We start from the raw sequence: 20,859 nt of genomic DNA, 5'->3' as shown, positions 1-20,859 counted from the left end.
AGGTTTCTAGGGGTTCCTTGAGCAATGCGTAATTCCTACCTCTCAGATAAGTTCCCACTGACCCAGTTGATCCTTCTTAGCTATCTGTAAGGAGATAATTCTTCCCAATGTCCACAAGTATAGGGAGCATTCTTCCCACTAACCATCACACTAATGTATCATCATGATTTTTAGATATTTATTTAGCAGGGGTTCCTTGAGACCGGAAATTTTATTTCAAGGGTTCCTCTGTGTTGAGAAGGGCTGCTCTAGATGTTCAATTGGGGATTGTGCCCTCAGTTGGATAGTACAAATAGCTCAGATTCCCAATGTTGCCAGTGTTTCCTCAGAGTTTGTAACGGAAGTGACGTTCCGTTGCAGCCATCTTGCTACACCCCAGCGAGGTGGCGGCAAGCAGATATGTTACACCCACCGGAGTCTGGCATTTCACACTTATTTTAACCACTAAACAGAGGGTATATAGTGACATTTAGACCCCTTTCACACTGGGTCGTTTTACAGGCACTACAGCGCTAAAAATAGTGCCTGCAAACCGACCTGAAACAGCCACCGCTGTCTCTCCAATTTGAAAGCCCTGAGGGTTTTCACACTGGAGTGGTGCGCTGGCAGGACGGTAAAGAAAGTCCTGCTAGCAGCATCTTTGGAGCAGTAAAGGAGCGGTGTGTATACCGCTCCTGCCCATTGAAATCAATGGGGCAGTGTGGCTATACTGCCGGCAAAGCGCCTCAGCAGAGGTGCTTTGCAGTGGTTTTTAACCCTTTCTCAGCTGCTAGCGGGGGAGGAATAGCGCCGCAAATCCAGCGTTCAAGCACCACTGAATATAGTGATGCTTTACGGCCGACACACATTGCCCCAGTGTGAAAGGGGCCTTAGGCCCCTTTCACACTACCGATCCGTTCATATCCGCCTGTCAGTTTTTCAGGCGGACCTGAACGGATGCTCCATAGAGCTCTATGGAACGTCGGATGTCAACGGTGACATGTCCGCTGACATCCGACCTGCTCCGATCCGAAAAAGTGTGACTGAGGAAAAAGCTATTTTTCCATCCGTCATCGGATCGGTGGCAATGGACACTGCGGTCCGTCCTCACCCGATCTCCCATAGGGGAGAGCGGCGCTGTGACAGGTCCGTCCCTGCGCAGTGTGAAGAGACGGACCTGTCCTCTTCCTGCTCAGCGGAGATTGCTCCGGTGATCCCCGCTGAGCAAGCTGATATCCACAGGGCGGATCAGCACTGATCCACCCCGTGTGAAAGGGGCCTTAGTGTTTTATTAAATCCGTCTGCCTGTTTTTGATGTTGAAGTTTATAAAAGCAGCGGCAAGCCTGCTGATCTGACAGAACTATGCTGATTTTACAATTCAATGTCAAAACAGTCATACAGACTTCCAAATACTGTATTTCACTTGCTGTGGATGAGTGCGGGGTGTAGCAAGATGGCGGCGACGAAACGTCGCTTCTGTTTCATAATCTGACGGGTTGCCTAATCTGATGAAACACTGGCACCAATATGACAAATGCTAGGGAAGAACCATGCTGTACCAAAAAGAAAAACGGAAGACCTCAAAAGCTCCTCTAAATTTGTATCAAGACGTGATAAATTTGAGGGATTGGTTGCATTCGCAATGTTCCCACAAAATGCAAACCCTCCCCCGTTTGTTTTCCATGGGACTCCTAGTGATCTTCAGCTTCTCACTTATGATCACCTCTCTGGTTAAGCTTGTTGCACAATGTGTGAGTCTAATGTGCTGTCTAAAGCTGGCCGTACCGGCCGACATTCGATCCGTGTATGGGCAGGCTGATTGTTCCCAAACGATTGACCACTTGCCTAAAGGGCCCCTGCGTGGCTCCAAAACATTTGCTATGTGACCAGGAAAATAATGCTTTGGGCCCTTTTGAGGAATCCTTGGTGTGCGGATGACATTTCTGGTCATTACAGCACTCGGCGTTACTGAGCAGCCATTTTCTAGAATGTGGGGGGTGGGGAGGAGGGATGGGATATCGCGTGTGTGCAATTGCACCATTGCTTTGGAAAGAGAATATAGTCATCTAGCTTGTTTTATCTCTTGTAAAGGCTTGATCAATCTACAGGGTCAGCTACCTGCTCCAGCACTCCATTGTTGCTGGTCATAGGTTGGTTGAATGAAAAAAATATCTGACCCAAATTCACCCCCCAACTCAAGGTGGATGGGGAATCCTTCTGTGTTTTGTGACAGTGGGGAGACTTCCTATCTGAGTACACAGATCAGTGCTGCAGGCTATAATCGAGGAGGTTTTCCTGCAGGAAATGCAGTAGATCAACTTCTTCTCTACAAGCACAGTGGCCATTCATGGGTTGAAATCCAGCACTCCCTTCTGAACCGGACAGATTTCAACCCATCTATGGGCAGCTTTAGACGTGTATGTAGGCTCCTAACATGAATTTGGCTGTGCTGTTTCAATTTTAAACTAGTTATTTTAACATATTTCATGGTATTTGCAACTTTAAACACTTGCAAGGGTGTAGTGCGGGGGTCTCCAAGCTGCGGACCGTGAGCCAGATGTGACCCTTTGGTTGCCTTTATCTGACTTTTGGGGGGCTATTCACCCCCCTGATATAAGACCCTATTCTGCCCTTTGATACCAAAAATGGGGCAAAATTCTTGCCACTGCCATCAGTAATGGGGTGCCATTTATCCCACTGACCCCGTCAATGGGGCTCTATTCCTCCTCCTAATACCAAAGATAGGGCATTATGTACTGATGCCAGAAAAATGTTCTAATCCCAGTGGCCACACTCCGGCCCCCCTAAAGTCTGAAGGACAGTAACCTGACAGTAACTTGTTTTGAAAGTTTGGTGACCCCTGGTGTAGTGGCTAGCAGCAAAAGGGTTTATGGTTTGAATCCCAACCACGAAGCTACCTGATTGGAGTTTGCATGTTCTTCCTGTGCCTGTGTGGGTTTCCTCCGACATGCTGGTAGGTTAATTGGATCCTGTCTAAATTGGCCCCAGTATGTGTATATATGAATATGAGTTGGGGACCTTAGATTGTAAGCTCCCAGAGGACAGGGACCGATGTGAATGTATATGTAAAGTGCTGCGTAAATTGAAGGCACTGCATATATTCCTGAAAAAAATATAGAATACTAAGACTGGCCATACACCTATAGATTATCTACAGATTTTCTGTGGTTAGATGGAAAAAGTGACATTTTTCCATGTTCCCTAAACTGTGTGGGTGGATCTCCCACTTTTCCATCTAACCATAGAAAATCTGCAGATAATCTATAGGTGTATGGCCAGCATGAGTGTCATAGATCTGTTTTGTTTGTCGGATTACGTTGGCGCAGTTTCCCCCCACATGACTTTCATATGGAGGTGACCCAATTTCAAATATTGGTTTACTATATTTTTTGTTTTTAATGTACTCCTAAATATCTTCAGTTTTTATTTTGGGGAGATGTATATTATACACACACGTTATGAATGGCTCTATATCCTCATTCATCTCCTGGCCTGTGTGAACGGCTTGGCTTTTTCTAGTTCTGTGGTTGCCATGTTTTCCTCTTGCATCATCTCTACTTTTCTCTCACGCTCCCCTCCCTGAGCCGGACGGGGACACTCTATCCCTTGTATTCAACTCTCTTGTAATTGCAGTCACTCCCCTCCTCCGCCTGTGCTGTCTCTTCTCTGCTTGTACTCAGTCACTCCCCTCCTCCTCCCCCCCACCCTGTTTCATAGAGCAGTCTGATGAGATCACTAGTATTAGGTCCTCGGAGAGAACCTTCAGGCTGGGTGAGGGGGGGTGGGGGAGGGACCTAAACTTGTCTCACTTTTCTCAAGCCTTTTGTTGCTGGAGGACAATGCGGTTGTAGCACAACACGTTCCACGGGCCCCTTATGTTTGCTACAAGAGGGTTAAAAATATAATTGTGCGTCCATGAAAAAAACAATTTTCAGACGGTGTAAAGAAATATGCAGTTGATATTGACCTAGACTTTTTACTTTTAACAGTTCTTTACACTAATAAGTCTGTCAATACAATCGGCAGCGTCTGTGACTCAGCAGTGTGGGGGAGAGGAAAGACATCCCAGAAAAATCTATTTTTTATTTTATTTTTTATTTGTTTTGGAATTTCATCAATGTTTCTTTGTTGATGGTTATGCACTAGTGGTGAGGAATATTTTATTGCCATCGATGCACCCACTGGGACCTACTGTATATCAATTTCTCTCTGATTCACATTACTTGTGATGTTCATGAATGGTGAAGCATTTGTTCTCTTTAATGAAAATAGAAAGAGATCTGGTTCCATGAGGGTCGGTGACCCCTAATATGGCCACACTGGCTGCAGACTGTGTGTGGGGCGCTTTGAGTCAATCGCTTTCTGTGTAGCTGTACTTGCAACTTCTGCTTCATTCTCCATAATTTATAATTGTCACATCTGGAAGTGAGACACCACACTGTAATGACTAAGGATAGCTGGGAATTATGGGGAAGAAATTTCTCTCTGAGATCCCTTATGACAGTGTTCTCCAAACTGTGGCCCAGGGGCCAGATTTGGCCATTTTCTTGCTTTTATCTGGCCCTCGGCTTATATATATAATTTTTTTTTCTTCAAACAGCAATGCTGGGCACCATTCCTCCCACTGGCACCGTCATTGGGGCGTTATGCCTCCCACTGGCACCGTCATTGGGGCGTTATGCCTCCCACTGGCACCGTCATTGGGGCGTTATGCCTCCCACTGGCACCGTCATTGGGGCGTTATGCCTCCCCAATGACCCCCCCCTAAAGCTTGAAAGACAGTAAACTGGCCCTTTGTTTAGAAAGTTTGGAGACCCCTGTCCTAGGAAAAGAAGAATCCAGGCATTGTGGTGTCCTGATTATTGTGGTTTCATCAGATTTTTATGCATTTTTTTTTTTGATTACAGACAACCAATGGATTGGCCTATATGGCTCTATACCCCCTTCACCAGACTGTCAAAATCCTCACAACCAACCCTGCTTGGGTACCATCAGTATGACTTCAGAAAATTGACATTTCAACTTAAAAGTTAAAAGAAAACGAAATTTACCATGTTTAAAATCTCAAATACTCACGTTAGCTATATCTAGTAAGATTTAAAAAATTTTTTTTATATTTTTCTGTGTGTAATTAAAACCTGGAATTGAGGTACCCCTACTGAAAATGTTACTCGCATGTCATTTGAAACATCACACTGATTCCATGGCTCTTACTTTTTTTTTTATTCATGTGTGAAAAGAATAAAGATGTATGTGAGGGCCAGACGGACTGAACAATCTTAACACCAACAACGCCATCCTATCAATTGCCAATACTATGAAATTGTCCGTGTTGAATGATCTCATTGCTGATCACAATCTGTATGGCTAATGGTAAGGCCTCCTTTACACAGCTGTTGGCAGCATACACCGGATTCCAGCGGCAAGAATCGGCAGATTCTTACTGCTGGAATGATAGCCGCTTGCTAATGGGGGCGGCCGCTCAGCCCAAAAAAAGTTTTTTGACAGGCTGTAGCTGTTTGCATGTAGCCGCACACCAAGTGGTGACCTGCTGTTGGGGGATGGGTGTCCGAGGCTGGTAGCAATCAGATGCGTTTGCATCCGGGCTCAGCATGCTTATCACTAATCTGCCGATTCCTGCCCCTGGATGGAAATGGATGAGGCCTATTACTTATTTTTGTGAGGTCCAGTCCCATACCCCATTACTTGTTCCCTTTTTATCCCTGGTTAATAAAAATGTGCTCTAACAATTTGCTCTATCCTCAATAGTCTGTATTAAAAAAAAAAAAAATTCACTTTGCAGCATTTACTTTTTTAAAGTACAAAGCGTTATAAGGGATTTATTTGAGAAATCTTCATGTACCAGCACTAAGATTTAATGAGAGAAATTTGAAATACCAATATTTTTTAACAAGTGGATTCTTCAAATGAGAGGCAGCAAGAATTTTTACATTCCAGAGATATATATATATATATATATATATATATATATATATATATATATATATATATATATATATATATATATATATATATATATATATATATATATATATATATATATAAATTTATTTATTTATTTTTGATGCACGGCTACTTGGCTTCTAGGGGTTGTCCTATCCTGATTTTGTGATCGGTGACACAATAGTATCCTCATCTATTATCTTTTGTCCATTTCCCTTTACCCTAATTTTTTCCAAGTAATGCCTAGTACCCACTATTAGGTTTTTCGTTCAGAAACACTCGCCGCTCAGCTCGAAGCCACTGTACTGACCAATGTTAGGACAGTGATCTCCTCTGCTGTGCTATTGCGTGACAGGGAGACCCCCCCCCCCCCCCTCGCGCTAGAACACTCCAGTCAGCGCTCTTGGCTAATGAGAGAGCAGATCGGTAGACCATTTTCAGTCATGACCCTTCGGAAGCTAGCCTAACAACTGGCTTCTGTCGCACCGGCTGCCATACACACGGGCTGAATGTCAGCTGGTTTCTGTTGGACGAGACTTAATGCTAACTATGCACATGTGGGTTTCTTTCATTGAGCCCTGTGACCTGAATGGTGGAATCTCTACTGCCAGCTATTGTATTTAGATGGCCGCAGCACTCAAGGCTGTCTGAATACACAGATAGTGACTGCATTTGATTGGATGCCGTTACAGTTTGGCTGACTATCCTCTCATCTTTATGTAACTGATGGAGTGTCGGGAATAATATAAAGCCTCACTTGGGCACCCAAGATGGCAGCGGTCAGCAACAGCCTGGAGCCTTTTGAATGTTTACACAAGATAGGCTTACACAGGTAAATATAATGCCCAAAAATATTTTAAATGGATGTATAATCTTATGGAAATGTATTATAATGGACAGTCTGGTGACAGTGGCTCTTTAAACAGAGGAATGCATGCATCAATTGCCTACAATTATGTATGGTTAGAATCCCAGCCGGTTCACCAGGGACCGGCTGAGATTTGAACCATCTATGAGCAGGCTGAATGTACCCAAGTTGATCCTTTGACTTGGTTACAACCAGCATGTTGGATTTTCAGCATGTGATTGTTGCTATAGCTGCTAGCAAAAAGCACTGGTTTCCCGGCAGGGGCGGCTACTTGGCTCCTCTATGGGGAGAACACAATCGCTCCGCAGGAGGGATTTCACCATCAACACTGACTATATTGATGGGGGAATCGATCATTTTTTTTTTTTTTATGTTTATGGCCTGCCTTAATTCCCTAGTCTCATGCAGGGATCTGCAGTGAGCAAAACACCTCCCATAAGGCTGCCAGGCAGAACTATCTTTTACCATTGCTTTCTTCCTTCATCTCCAGCCTCCTAAGAATTTTTCACTGTATTAGGATTCTCAAAAATTGTTCACTTTTCTTCACAGGAATATAGAGTGGCAATATTACACCGGCATGGCACTGCCTATGTTCCTTGGTTGAATCGAGCTTTAAAGATGCAGTGGGGCCCCAACAATGATCCAGCCTTGGTCCACACTGGTGTATGTTTTTCGGGCCTGCATGTGTATGATTGGCCATCCTTATCCAGAACTTTCCAGTGCGAGCAGTTTTCCCAAAAGTAAGATGGTGGGAACAGACACTGACCTGGAAGCATTATGCAGGAGTACCGACTTTCTGCACATTTATCCTAGGTCATTGTCTCTCCGTATTGAAGCCAGCGGGGTTGACGTTGTATGCAAGCAACCTGCCTTTTGAAAGGTATGGTAGCAACGGCTGAATTCATATTTGTTTCATGTGAAGTACAGCAAGGCCTCGTGTGGAAAATAAATGTTGGAGTCAAGGCCTGTTGTCCCTAGATTCGTTCTTTTAGGTTGTTCTGGTGCACAATGTGGGGAGCGAAAGGGAAATATCTGAAAGCAATGGACATGGAGAACCTTCCTTATTTATAAAGCTCAACTCCAGGCAGATATAAAACAGATGTGGTAGCTTCATTCATTTACTTATCAGTCGAACATTTTCCTCAAGTGAAAAGGAATACCAAAAAATGCAGTGTCCTTGTCACTTCCTGTGAGCTTAAAAGAAAGTACAAAGAGCCTTTTATTGTGTAAACTACTAGTCCGGTCAATCCCCATTGTAATGAAGATGAACAAAGGCAGACATGTTTGAAGTCTGGCCTGTGTGACAACCATGGCTACCCTTATAGATGCAATGGAGAAATTACTGTAGACCTGAAGGAGTAGGAAATGTTGTTCGCAAGATTACCTGGTGAAAAGACAGAAAAAGCCCATAACAAAAAACAAACAAACCTAATGTAGCCACTTCACCTAAGTACTGGTAAGCTACAATATTGAAATTGTTTGCTGTTGGGTTTACATGACCTTTAAAGCAGAAGTAAACCCATCCATAAAATAGTTTGATTTCCGACATGTGCCGGAAATGTAACGCACTCATTGGTTGTGCTCTCAACCAAACTGTCAAACCATCCAATGGCTGGTGTCTAAACTGATCACATGTGCAGCATCATGGCAGTTGTAGATATAACAGAGGAAAAGATGGCAGCTTCCTTGCTGAAAATGATTGGAGGGTTTACTTACACGTTAATACATCATAACATGATTTTTTAATTTTTATTATTTTAGCAGATTTAAGTGTCTGACTTGTTGGCCCCTTGCATTCCCTGTACAGCAGGGAAGGGAAGAGTGGCACAAGGAGCCAACCGGTTTTGCTGCAGTGCTCAGGTGGTAACGAGGAACATGAAAGCAGAAGAGAGAACGGACTGACCGAGAAATGAGCTCATCGGTCATCTTCTCCTTTCACTGGCCAATCACAGGCTGGGGAAAGGACAATACCTTTTAACGCAACTTAAAGTAAAATTCCAGTCGTTTCTGTTAAGTCAGCAGCTACAAAAAGTGTAGCTGCTGACTTTTAATAAACAGCCATTCGCCTGTACCTCAATCCAGTGGTGCACTCACCTACACTGTGTGTCCTGCCTGTGTTCTCACTTGGTGGTGGCGCTGGCATCTCTACTATGGGCACCCGGCTGTGACGGCTTATGGCTTCACATACGGGTGCCCACTGCACATGCGAGAGCGGCGCTGCGCTCTGGTCACAAAATCTTCTAGGACCTGTCATGTGTCCCAGAAGACTTCGGAAGGGAGAGCTTCCGCTTCCAATCACCTAGGTGAATGGAACAGAAGTGGGAACAGGTACCTGTTAAAATCGGGTACCACCCCTGTCCCAAAAAGCTGTTTCACAAGCTTTTGAGTGCCACTCCACTTTAGGAATGTATTTTTTTAATTAAAATAGTAAACATGGTATACTCACCTGCTCTGCAAAGGTATTGCATAGAGCAGCCCCAAATCCCCTCTTCTGGAGTCCCCAGCCAGCGCGCTTGGCTCCTCCTCCATTTGTCTGCCCCCATAGCAAGCCACTATGGAGGCAGATGTGCGTTCTTAATCCTGAGTCGGGCTGTGTGCATACAGTGATGCATAGCTTCTGCTACAATCAGTAAAGCTTGCAGGAAGAGGGGATAGGACACCGGCACACGGGCACAGTGCTGGATCAATACAAAGCTCAGGTAAGTATTGAGATGGGGGGAAGGCCACAGCAAGTGGTAACATATTTATTTTTATTTTTTTTCACCTATTGCAGAGAGAAAAAGAGGGTCTCCTCTTTCAGCCTGGATTGTGCTGTCTACATAACTGTATAAATCTCAGGATAGAAATACAAATCTTTTGGCAAGTAAAATGACTCCTTTTTTAAATTTCTTTTCTGCATTGAGCTGTTTGTGTTGAGCTCAGCTTTATCAACTTAACTTGAGCTCCCTGTCTGCTAAAAATGACCTTGCTTATGAATGAAAGATTGGCATTTCGATTCTGTTTTATCTGTAGGTCGTCAGGAGCAGTGGTTCTGTTGCCGAACTCCCCTGGATATATATCTGAACATTCAATGACTGCTTTGTTACATCAGTCCAGGACTAGGTAGAACACCCCTTTGCTGTGGAAGGTGCTGGAAATGTTTAGGAGCTTGGTTCATTCTGCTTTGGCATCATCACACTTGGGGTAGAACGATCGGCCACATTCACCCTGAATCTTTTGTTCCATCTCATCCTACAGATGCTTTATTCGGATTCCCAGGACTGTGTGGGACATGAAACAGATCAGATTGTGTGTGTGTGTGTGGAGCCCGTCTGGGATTGTGTTCACGGTCGTATCATTTGCCCTGCCGGTACTAAGCCTGGAAAATGAATAGACAGAACTCCAGGGCTTGTAGAATGATGGCAAAAGTCCACCCGAGTGCAAGTCTGCATTATAAGTACTTACCCTGTTGGACTGCCTTCCCAGAGATATGATGTCCGTGCTCACCACTGCTGCAGCCCTTCTATGGCCATTGATCTCATCTTCTGGGTCTGCTATTGAGTATTCACTGAGGATGTGCATGCCTGGTGGTGCCTAGTGTTCTGCTCCATTCTTGGCATCTTACAAGGTGCTTTGAGCATGTCCCACAGTGTACATAAAATAAAGATTTTTTGTTTTTAAATGTAAAAGTTTTTGTGGGTGGTTTGCCTTATTTACTCATATAATTTTTTTTGTTTTTGTATTGGAGACCTTGCTTGTCTTCATCACCCTTCCTCTGTTTTATTTAAAGAAAAGCAAATGGTCAGGTATGCTGTGGAATTCATTTGCTTGGATTATATCTGGAGGGGGAGGGAGAAAAGGGGGCCGAACCCGTGTCATGAATAACCTTCCCCACACACACTTGTATGCTGTTTTGATCCTTCCTACTTCACCTGTGTAAAATAAAAAAAAATAAAAAATTATATATTGTACAGAAATAGGAGGTCAGCAGTTTTTGTTATGCTGCAGTCTCCATATATGGTATTCACAATCCATTTGATGCTTTAAAGTAGAGGTGCACCCAATGGAAGTTTTGGTATAAAAAATTACAGGGGGGAGGGGTCGCGGCGTGGCAGTTGTCTTTCGGGACCCTGTGGCCAGCCCCTGACTTGTTGAAGATTGCCCCAAAGCCTCCTTGCATAGTTGATGTGGGCATCTCTGGGGGCTACAGGCAGCTGGTGCTATGTTGTTGCCTAGGTAAGAAAGGTAGTTTACTAAAATAAGGTATTTGGTTTAAAAAAAGGGAAAAGAGCAGAGGTTCCGCTTGAACTTTCACATGATGTTTTGCTGAGTAGCAGCTCCTGACCATGTATGCATGCTGTGTGAATTGAATGCAGCAGTATGATTTGCTGTTTGCATTTAGTCGGTGTACCTAATAAATTGGCCTATAGTTGCAGCATCTTTCCAGTTGAGTACAGTTTATGCTGTTGCATTATGCAGCTCATTTAGCTCACCTGTTTTGCTTTCCCCAGCTTAAGGAATGTTGTGAAACAAACCTACGTACTTTAAAGTCCTACTGAAAAATTGCTTATGGTTCCGGTGTTGGTGGAAATTGTGTATTTTCCTATCTGATACATGCAGCTTGCTCTGCTCTCGACAACACACAATCTTTTTGTTCTGCAGATCTGCCTGATTAAGCACAGGTGCGTCTGGCAAATAACTGCACCACTGGTCAACGCTCGCCTTTGTTGGCTGGGAATGTGGATTCTGCGAGGAATCCTAATAAAAGACGTTTCAGTTCATGTCTAAGGCTGCACAGATCCAGGTGCCAGGTAAGCGGTGCCTAAAAATGCTGCAGTCTAGCATATGTTAAGTGCTACTAAACTCACAACAGTAAAATCAGTCTGTATATATGGGGTTAATCCTCCACATAGTGTAAAAAGGCAGTTTTAATCCTGTTTTCTCTGATTCTCCCCCTTTTCTACTTTCCCCAATCCATTTCCTGATGGCACAGAGCCTTGGGGGCACTCAACACATGCTCAGTTTGGCATGTATTGCTAGTTTTTTTGGGGGGGGGGTGCATGTGATCAGCACAGGGCCAATCAGTGCTGTTCAGACAGAGTCAGGGGTCCTGCAGCCTCCTAGGACAGTCAGGGGAGAATGAAAACTCCCCCTACAAGCTTTAACCAGACACTGATCACAAGACTACTATATACTGCTGATGAAAAAGGGTATTTAGCAGTTTATATTTACTAAAATTACATTTTCCATGTTCTGTGTGGGAGGCCAGGTATAGTGAATGCAAGGTCCTGGGTTTCGTAACACTTTGCCTACCGCATTTAGTGTGAGCGCTGTAATCTCTCCTGGAGAAAAAATCAGCATGAGAATCTCTGAAGCCCATTGTATGTAATTTACCAGGCCCCAAGCTTGTTCTGGAACAAGGAAACCGAAAAATATTCAGCTTTGCTGCGAATGTCGTCACTGCACTAGGGCTCTCATGTAGTCTGGAAACCAAAATGCTGCCTTGCATTTGAGGCTTCTCAAATTTATCTTTCCTTGAGATGTTATTTAATGTGCAGAGTCACCCTTGGGGTCCTTTCATATGGGCGGTCTCTGCTTTTGCGTATCGACAGATCAATCGGCTGAGCAGGCGGATGGCGGGTCCGTCCGCTCTCTGAGCGGAGACTGACCCTGCCGGAGCCCCGCTCGCTTCTATGGGGAAATCTGATGAAAACGGACCGCCTGTCCATTTTCATTCGATCCGTCAGACGGATGGAAAGTAGGGTTTCCATCTGTATTTCACGGACAGGAGCGGATAATGGTTGTCACCGCTGACATCTGCTACATAGGGGTGAATGGAGGGTCCGGTCAGAAAAACCGACAGGCGAAAACCAGTTGGAAAGCCCGTGAGAAAGGGGCTTTAGGGCTTGTTCACAAGTCACTAAATTTCGAACTCTTGGCAAACTCTCCTATAGCATTAATGCCCCTTAGTGTGGGGCTTTAGACTGTCGTTAATGCCCCTTAGTATGGATGGTAGACTGGCATTTTACAAACGTTGACGCTTTAAAAAGGCTCCCCCGGTTTTGATGCGCGTTTTAAAACTGCTCCACAAATGTGTTTTTTTTTATTTATTTTTTTATTTTTTTTTTATAGGAAATATACTACAGGAAATAGTTTGAGATGTGGCTTGTCATGGTGAATGTTTCCTGTGCATACTCCATTAGCAGGGAAGGCAGCAGCATGGATTCCTTTATTGGGATCTATCCCATGTCTGTCTGTCCTGCAGATGATGATGTTTGAGCGGTTGGCTGAACAGAGGAAGAGAAGGGCATCAGGCACTATTGGATACATCCAATGGTCTCTGATATTCTAAAGGACAAGGTCATGCCCTGTAGCATGATTTACACACCGACGCTCAAAAGTTGATGTCGGCCATCTTCAAGCCGTACAAACAGGAAGTGCATGGAAGGAAGTGGCTGCAGGAAGACACTCTATGCTCTCTTCTATCATTACAGGGCATTGTAGGACATTACATTCATCCTGCATGATTTCTTTTTTTAAAACCAATTTTAACGCACCGCAACCGCCTGCCAGTGTGTTTTGCATAGAGTTACTATAAACTTGAATGGGAGGCTTTGAAAGGCTTCAAACTCCTCGACTCGACATGAGGCTTCAATTTTGAAGCAACACAACGCTAACACTTCATGTTTTGATGATGTGAACAGCACTGTGTGATGTCAATTGTATAATTTCCATAGGCAAGTGACATCAAGCATTAAAAACGCTCATCAAAGGCTTGCTTTTATTGCCAGTGTGAACTTGGCCTTACACTGGCAATGTACCGATAGTATAAAGCTGTATTAAACTCTTAACCAAAAATGTATTATATTGCAGCTTACCATTCCTTAGGTGTGGTGGCTGCATTTTTAGCTTTTTTTTTTTTCCCCCCCACTGTTTTTACCTGATGATCTGGCCAGTAACACACCCATTGCATTGGCGAGACACAACTCTGGATGAATGAGAACAGGAGGCACAGCAGAAAGCAGCATTGTCAGTCGTGAGGGTGGTTAAATGTTTTTGTTTACATTAACAAATGGGAGCCAAGCTCCAGCTCATGCTTTTATATTCAGAGAACCGTTTTTTTCCTTTTGGGATAAAGGCTTTACAAGAATAAATAAGCTGATCATTTTTAATCACCCCTGCCAGTGTTTCTTATCCATGTAAACTGATACTTTCTGCTGGAGAGCTTGTGCTTTTGAAAAACTGACTTGTGGGCTGGCTCACTAGAAGAAAATAGAAGAAATAAAGAAAACGAATGCAGCTATCACATATAAGAGTTGGTAAGCTGCAATATGTTTTGCTTTTGGGTTTAATAATACCACACTGTAATGGTTTCCTCCATCCTACCTATACAGTGCGGATGAATCTCCCGCTGTGTCTATTGTATTTCGACAGCCACCCACATCTGGTTGGATGCAGCCGCTGTTGGGCCAAACCATTTTCCAGCAGGCTCTTATGACCATTCGATCAAATGATTGACTTTTGTAGAATGGCGGCAGGGTCACCTACCGAGTGAATTGTATAGTTGACGCCACTTAGTGTGCGGTGTGTACAGCAATTGTACGGGGGCTTCCCATCTGCTGCTGGAACAAAATTGAATCCGGCTGAGTGCTTCTTGGTCAATTGGAGGAAGCCATTTATTTTTATCATTGAATACAAGGCTTACTCTAATTGTGACATCATCTGCTTGCCTCTCCTCCTATCGGAGGAAGTCTTTAAGGTGTCAGGGGAAACATGGACTTTGGCTTTAAAGGCATGTTTTTTCCAGGTGCGTGACTGAAGTATCAGAGAATCTGAATCGACAGCCAGGCAATTGCATTTTCTGGACCAGAAGCCAGCTATGTTAACCACAATCTTTCTTTTGCTCCATGTTTTCTTTAAAGCGGTAGTAAACAGCTGGACTTTTTTATTTTTAGTATTTTTGTACCCTGCAAACATCATAATGTGCTAGTATGCATCTCATACTAGCACATTATGTTAAACTTGCCTTAAAACTAAGCCTTTCCAGCGCCGAGATGTCAGAGCTGCTTCCATCTTCACCTGTCTTTTCGGATGCGCAGACTCTGACTGGCCGGAGCGGCAATGACATCACGCGTGCACAGGAGCTGCCGTTCACGGCACAGGGCTCTGAAGGAACGGCCCGGGTGATGTCACTGGCTGCTTATACACTAAATATCTCCTAAATGGAGCAGGTTCAGGAGATATTTACCCTACCTAAAGGTAAGATTCTAATAAGGCTTACATATAAGTAAAAGTCAGAAATGGGAGTTTCCTCCCACTTTAATGCAGTCAGTGGTAACAGTTCATCAGACTGCTGTGCAAACAGTTTTTTTTGTTTGCTTCTGTGTTTAAAGTTTACGTTTTATTGATCTGATCACCTTGAATCATTTTCACTATATGGAATAAATATGGAATAAAAACAAACCAGTCATGTTCACATTATGACGGGCCTGTACAGCTGAGGACCCATTTACAGTTCTGCATGTAAAAATAAATGTGCTAGTATTATTTAAAGTGATACTTTAATGGTTGCTGGTAGAGATGAGGCAGATTCACTGATGGCACATCCATAAGAAAGTGGCCAGGGGCATTGTAATAAAATGCATTTTCTGTTTTAGCGTTGTGTTGCTGTGGAGCATAGTTGATGTCCAAAATTGGGTTTTTATATGCAGCATTGTCCCAGGGACATTTTGGTGTTAGTAACTACAGTTACTAACAATAACTCGTGTAAATGCAATAAAAAAATATCATAAAAAATGCAGCGCAAACTGCACCACAAATGCATGTAAATGCACATGTAGAACTGAACACTATTGTGTAAATCCTTTGTGTGTTTTATTTTTTATTTTTTTTATTAGGCCTATTATCCTGAAAGATTCATGCACATGGCCGGTGTTCTGCCGTATAGTGTCCGCCCCGTACTGCACATGCGCAGTACGGAGCAGACGAAGCTTCGAAAATGTTTCAATTAGTTTTATTAAACCCACAACAGTAAAATCAGTCTTTATATGCAGTAAAAGCATGCTTGTTATACTCACTGTGGAACCTAAGGGGTTAATCCTCGGCATTGTGTAAAGGCTGATCCGGTCTTCTCTGATCCTTCCCTTCCACAGTCCCCAAACCATCTCCTGATAGAACAAAGCCTTGGGGGCAAGCTGCACATGCTCAGTTTGGTGTGTGGCTAGAGGTTTCTTAATTTTTTTTTTTTTTTTTTTTTTTTTGTGTGTGCATGTGATCAGCACAGGGCCAATTCACACTGGCCAGACAGAGGGTCAGGGGTCCTGCAGCCTTATAGGATGATCAGGGGAGAATGAAAACTCCTACAAGCTTTGACCAGATAGTGATAGAAGTCACAAGACTGCTATATACTGCTGAGAAAAGATATTTAGCAGTTTTATATTTACAATAATTGTATTTCCATGTTCTGTGTACTGTGGGAGATCAGATATAGGGAATGCAGGCTTTTGGGTTTAGTAACACTTTAAGTTTTTATGTTGTCAAAAATATTTGTATTGTTATTGCAATGTTGCTATAAGTGTATGCTGCGACTGTAATTTTTGCTCTAGTAATTAAAGGAAATCTAAAGTCTTAAGTACAAGCTTGCAGCACTCTTATAAACCTAAAAAATGGAGCAGATGCTCGAGGAGAAGAGGCTTGCACCCCCTTTTGTTAAATAGGAGTGATTAGTTCTCTGTTCTGCCATCTTACAGACCCAACACAAAGGACATGAGAGCTGGAGTGGCAGGCTTCAATCTCCCTGCTGTCACTTCCTCCATGAGTTGAGTGGGGGTGAGAGGGTTGTTAACCCTGCAGGCTCTGCTCATGTAGAGTAATCCCTGCATGAGCAGAAAGGGAGATGTGAGCTGTCTGACAGCTAGAGTCCCCTACCTGGTGGGAATCTGCGGCAGTTTTCTATATGGAAAACTGATGCATTGCATTCCCTCTGTTAATTAGGGGCAGACCTGTGCTATTTTTCTATTAAATTCCGATGGCACAAACGGGTCTCTTCGCTTGGTTAATTTTGCACTTGCCACTTCTGATAGTTTCCTGCGCTATTGTAATGACACGGGAAGCTTCAGTTGATTCCCTACTTTATGTACCTTTTTTTTTTTTGGGGGGGGGGGGGGGGATTTTTGTTCTGATTGTTTATATTCTCACGTTGATCACCCGCATTGTACTTGCTGATCCAGAGCTTTAGATCCATATAAGCATAAAGAAAGCAATGCAGGTATGTACAAGTCTGTAAACCTATTCGGGTCATTAAGCTTGAGAAAATGGAGAAAATGCTTTTTTTCTTCTAAGCTTGATACTTTAAAGGCATAATTCCACCTTTTGTAAAGAGTGAGTAATGTGAGGGGCTGCCAGGATCTTTGCATTTCGCCTTTTTTGTGGAAAGGTGAATGAACTCCAAATATCCTGGCTGCCCCTTGAACCCGCTGCACTTAGTGGCCATGATGCCCTGTGCTGTTGGTGTAGTGGTCTGGGCACCATTTTAACACATCCCTAGAGTGGATAATGCTCTCAATGGCACATGTTCATTGGTCAGTTCTGTTGTGTGACCGCTCCAAAAAATGAGAAGCACTTTTTTTTTCTTTTTAGGACTTCTTACTGGAAAAAGCCTCCGATGCGCTTCTCATTGGTCAGCGCTGTCTCGTGGCTGCGCTGACCAGTGAGCACTTGGCATTCTGAGCATTAGGATCGATACTTGCTCTAGAATAGTGAAAGACTGCTATGTACAGTAGGATCCTTGGTGGAGGACAGGATATTTGTAGTAAATTCACTTTGCCTTTTCATTAAAAAAAGTACCCTTTAATAAAATGCACCCATATTATAAACCTATATTTAATAAAATCGTTGTAAAACCTTAAGGTTTTTATTTTTTACTTTAATGCATTCTGTGCATTAAGTTTAAAAAGTTCTTCTGTGCCTGGTGTCACCCCCCCAGCCCCACCTCATACATACCTGAAGCCTTATAAACACTTTAATTTGCATTGGAGCTGAAGAGGGGGTTGCCTTTGGGGACAGGCACCTGCATGGATATCCATTTTAGAGCAGCAGCTCTGTCTGTGCAGCCGCTGCATCCAAATTTGATGTGAACGTGGCTGCCTGCACACGGATGAACAAACGCCTGTGCATCCATGGCAGGGAAAACATGGCCTTAACATGGGTTTACGCTTGAGTATGCCTGTGTGAGCGAGGCCTTAGTGGAAAGTGCCAAAGCCTTGCAACTCTGGGTTCAATTGCCTGTAATATAGGATTTTCTAGTTTTTTGTTTTGGGTTTCCTCTGGGTGTTTTCTGGTTGGCTTCAACCCCTGGTGTCTATATGACTGCATTGGGGACAATAGATTTACCTCCATGATGAATGATTTGGTGGGTCTGATGTTGTTCAACTTCTGTTAAAGCAATTGTAAAGATTTTGTATTTTTTTTTTTTTTTTTTTTTTATAACAAACATACTTGCCTGTTCTGTGCAAAGGTTTTGCACAGAGCAGCCCCAATCCTCCCCTTCTGGGATGCCCCGGCGGAGCTCTTGGCTCCTCATCTTCATCCGGTACCCCCATGGGGGCACCCATGCGGGTGCATTCACAAGTTCAGCTACTGCATCCATTGACAGATAGCAGGACTCTGCTACGCCCCCCCCCCCCCCCCCGCGCTCTCGTGTCACTGAATTTGATTGCAACGGGAGCCAATGGCTCATGTTGCTATCAATCTGTCCAATGAGGAAGGGCACAGCAGCTGGAGTCACTGGGCTTGTGCACATCGCAGGAACTGAGAAAAAGAGGGGCTCCGGGGGGCAGCTGCAACACAAGGCTTTTCACCTTGATGCATAGAATGAATGCATAAGGCCCCTTTCACAGTGAGGCGTTTTTCAGGCGATACAGCGCTAAACATAGCGCCTGAAAAAAGTGGCTCCTTTCACTCCCGTGTGAAAGCCGGAGGGCTTTCACACTGGAGTGGTGCGATGGCAGGATGGTAAAAAAAAAAAAGTCCTGCTAGCAGCATCTTTGGAGTGGTGAAGGTGCGGTGTATTCACCGCTCCTACCCATTGAAATCAATGAGACAGAGTGGCTATGCTGCCGGCAAAGGGCCCCTGCAGTGGTTTTAGCCCTTTTTCGACCGATAGCGGGGCAGTTTTAGCCGAATAGCGCTGCTAAAACAACGGTAAAATGGTGCTAAAAATAGCACTGCTTTACTGCCGATGCCCGCACCCCACCAGTGTGAAAAAGGGGCCTTAGGCTGGGTTCACACTGAAGCGATGCGGGAACGCTGCGAATCCGCGGCGGGTTCCCGCATCGCATGCCTCCCGGCGGCAGTTCACACTGCCCTATGCGAACTGCTGGGAGTGTCAGTGAAACGTTAATGACACCCCCAGATCAGTTCGCATATCTCAGTGCGATCTGCAAACTCGGACAGGAATCGGATCGCATGGTGTGAACACCCATGTGATCCGATTCTGCTGCGGACCAAAAAAAGGGTCCTGTGCGAGTTTGGGGCGGGTGCGATGCGAATTCAGCCATACTATCTGTATGGCTGAACTCGCATCGCTACGGAGATCGGATGTGATTTGCACTGCAGTGCGATGCGAATCACATCCGGTTCTCGCTGCCGCAGCAATGTGAACCCAGCCTTAAGGTGAAAAACCTGAAGACTTTACAACCCCTTTTTTGGCCCAAAGTTTCTCTGTGAAATGCTGTCATAAATGTTTGTGATAAAACGACTTGCCTGAAATAAAAAATAAAAAAAGTCCTATTCTTCCGTTCCCTGTTTTTTATTTATTTTGTGATCTGGTTTCTATGAGGAGAACATTCAGGCCGTCCTTTTAGTTGGACGTGGTACGGTGTGAATCAGAATGCGGCTTAGATATTCAAATAAAACTTGTTCAAGGTGTTGCAACCTTTCACCTGCATTCCTTATGTAACCTGTATGTGGGCTCACCCCTTCCTCTGAACCAGTTCTTCACCAGCAGAGACATACTTGGCCTTATTATTGCAGAAGGCTGTTTATGAAATGTTCCCCAGGATGGTCTGTAATAGTCACATGACTGCCCATGTTGTCTGATTTCTGCACTGCATTGTTCCTATAGCAACATGAACTCAAGGATGCCGCTTCCTGCGGCTATTGGCTTCTGTGTTCGCTTATGTATGTAGAAATTAACGTAAATGCATGCTTATGATATGACGTGTCCGCAAACAAACATTGCGTCGTCCAAGGATGTTTTACTGACAAAAGCGATTCAAAAACGAGCAAGTCGGATATAAGTACAATTTTATATATATTTCTTAAAAACTGTCGGTTTCCGGCCAAGTGCGTCCTGAATTTTCGGTTTCGGTCCAGAATTTTCCTTTCTGTGCGCCACCAATAGTATGTAATCCGAGCCGGGGCCACTGGCTGTGGATATTTAGGTCCTGGGCAGTTGTGGCGACTAGTAATGGGGTCCATGTATGCTGTGTATGTATATGGATAGATAAATATATAGAGATGTATAGCTATAGATAGAGAGCTCTCTATATCTAGCTATCTATCTCTCGCTCTATATCTAGCTATATATCTCTATCTCTCTAGCTATCTTTGTCTCTCTATCTAGCTAGATTATCTCTCTAGCTATAGAGATGTATATCTATTTCTTAATGACGCACCCACACATCTAAAAAAAACGCAGCGCAGGTGTGGGAACATATAGGAAATCACATTGGATTAAAAGCGCCATGCAATTTCCCTGCGGCTCTGTTTTTAAAAATGGCACAGGAACCTTTTTTCTTCCATGAAAGGCGGGCACAGCAGCCCATTTAATTGTTCAAAAAAATCGGGGAAAAGGGGCAAGTGGATGACTGGAGGACCAAACCATTGTATTCATATGCCAAATAAACTTTATTAGAACAAAAAATATAAAGATAGAAAAAATACCCTCTAAGGGTACTAGACAAATAGGTTTCTTTTTTTTTTTTTTTTTGCCCCCACAAAAAATTGTCTGAGATCCATCTTTTTAAAATTTAGTTTTCTATACATT

This window comes from Lithobates pipiens, unplaced genomic scaffold, assembly GCF_037356315.1.
Source record: "Lithobates pipiens isolate NorthernLeopardFrog02 unplaced genomic scaffold, aLitPip1_a1.2 Scaffold_23, whole genome shotgun sequence".
NCBI classification, from domain to species: domain Eukaryota; kingdom Metazoa; phylum Chordata; class Amphibia; order Anura; family Ranidae; genus Lithobates; species Lithobates pipiens.
The sequence above is the reverse complement of the archived record's forward strand: the minus strand, read 5'-3'. Positions refer to the sequence as shown.